Raw genomic sequence first — 1989 nt, forward strand, 5'->3', positions numbered from 1 at the left:
ATTTTATAATAGATTGATAATTGGAAAGACAGGTCACCTTAATTCCTCTTCCTTAGGAGTGTCTTGACTGTATTTGGCCCTTTACTTTTTCTCTCACATTCAAGATCACCTTGTCTGTTTCCATTAAAAGTAAACTCCTTGTGCTTTTTCGCAACAGGTTTGCCGCCAGAACACAGGTGTCGTGAAAACCACCGCTCAACCTAACCCAAAATGGGAAAGAAAAAGACTCACATCAACATCGCCGTCATTGGACACGTAGGTTTGGGCAAGTCTACCACTACTGGTCATCTGATCTACAAATGTGGTGGGATCGACAAAAGAACTATCGAAAAATTTGAGAAGGAAGCTGCTGAGATGGGAAAGGGCTCCTTCAAGTATGCCTGGGTCTTGGATAAACTGAAAGCTGAACGTGAACGTGGTATCACCATTGATATCTCCCTGTGGAAATTCGAGACCAGCAAGTATTATGTGACCATCATTGATGCCCCAGGACACAGAGACTTTATCAAAAACATGATTACAGGCACATCTCAAGCTGACTGTGCTGTCCTGATTGTTGCTGCTGGTGTTGGTGAATTTGAAGCCGGTATCTCCAAGAATGGGCAGACCCGTGAGCATGCCCTTCTGGCTTACACCCTGGGTGTAAAACAACTAATTGTTGTTGTTAACAAGATGGATTCCACTGAGCCACCCTACAGCCAGAAGAGATACGAGGAAATAGTTAAGGAAGTCAGCACCTACATTAAGAAAATTGGCTACAACCCCTGACACAGTAGCATTTGTGCCAATTTCTGGTTGGAACGGTGACAACATGCTGGAGCCAAGTGCTAACATGCCTTGGTTCAAGGGATGGAAAGTCACCCGTAAAGATGGGAATGCCAGTGGAACCACACTGCTTGAAGCTCTGGATTGCATTCTGCCACCAACTCGTCCAACTGACAAGCCCTTGCGTCTGCCTCTCCAGGACGTCTACAAAATTGGTGGTATTGGTACTGTCGCTGTGGGCCGAGTCGAGACTGGTGTTCTTAAACCTGGCATGGTGGTCACCTTTACTCCAGTCAGTGTTACAACTGAAGTAAAGTCTGTTGAAATGCACCATGCAGCTTTGACTGAGGCTCTTCCTGGGGACAACGTGGGCTTCAATGTCAAGAACGTATCTGTCAAAGATGTTCGTCGTGGCAATGTGGCTGGTGACAGCAAAGATGACCCACCCATGGAAGCAGCTGGCTTCACGGCTCAGGTGATTATCCTGAACCATCCAGGCCAAATCAGTGCTGAATATGCACCTGTGCTGTATTGTCACATAACTCACATTGTTTGCAAGTTTGCTGAGCTGAAGGAGAAGATAGATCATCGTTCTGGAAAAAAGCTGGAAGATGGTCCCAAGTTCTTGAAATCTGGTGATGCTGCCACTGTTGATATGGTTCCTGGCAAGCCTATGTGTGTTGAGAGCTTCTCTGACTATCCTCCTCTGGGCTGTTTTGCTGTTTGTGACATGAGACAGACGGTTGCTGTGGATGTCATCAAAGCAGTGGACAAGAAGGCAGCTGGAGCTGGCAAGGTCACCAAGTCTGCCCAGAAAGCTCGGAAGGCTAAATGAATATTATCCCCAATACCTGCCACCCCAGTCTTAATCAGTGGTGGAAGAACGGTCTCAGAACTGTTTGTGTCAATTGGCCATTTAAGTTTAATAGTAAAAGACTGGTTAATGATAACAATGCATTGTAAAACCTTCAGAAGGAAAGGAGAATGTTTTGTGGACCATTTGTTTTTTTTATGTGTGTGTGGCAGTTTTAAGTTATTAGTTCTTAAAATCAGTACTTTTTAATGGAAACAACTTGACCAAAAATCTGTCACAGAATTTTGAGACCCATTAAAACAAAAGTTTAATGAGAAAAAAAAAAAGTAAACTCCTTGTAAGAATGTTTAAATTATATTCAGTTGATCAATTTGCAGCAAATTGATATCTTTACTTATAATGGGTCTTTC

At 43.6% G+C, this 1989-nt stretch overlaps 1 pseudogene across 1 annotated transcript; it reads left to right on the forward strand.

Moving 5' to 3' along the window:
* The first annotated feature begins 210 nt into the window (after positions 1-210).
* On the forward strand, positions 211-1622 carry LOC116628124 (annotated as a pseudogene). Its single transcript, XR_004298577.1, has one exon. The product of XR_004298577.1 is annotated as an elongation factor 1-alpha 1-like (transcript).
* Positions 1623-1989: the final 367 nt, after the last annotated feature.

This window comes from Phoca vitulina, unplaced genomic scaffold (assembly GCF_004348235.1).
Source record: "Phoca vitulina isolate PV1807 unplaced genomic scaffold, GSC_HSeal_1.0 scaffold113, whole genome shotgun sequence".
NCBI classification, from domain to species: domain Eukaryota; kingdom Metazoa; phylum Chordata; class Mammalia; order Carnivora; family Phocidae; genus Phoca; species Phoca vitulina.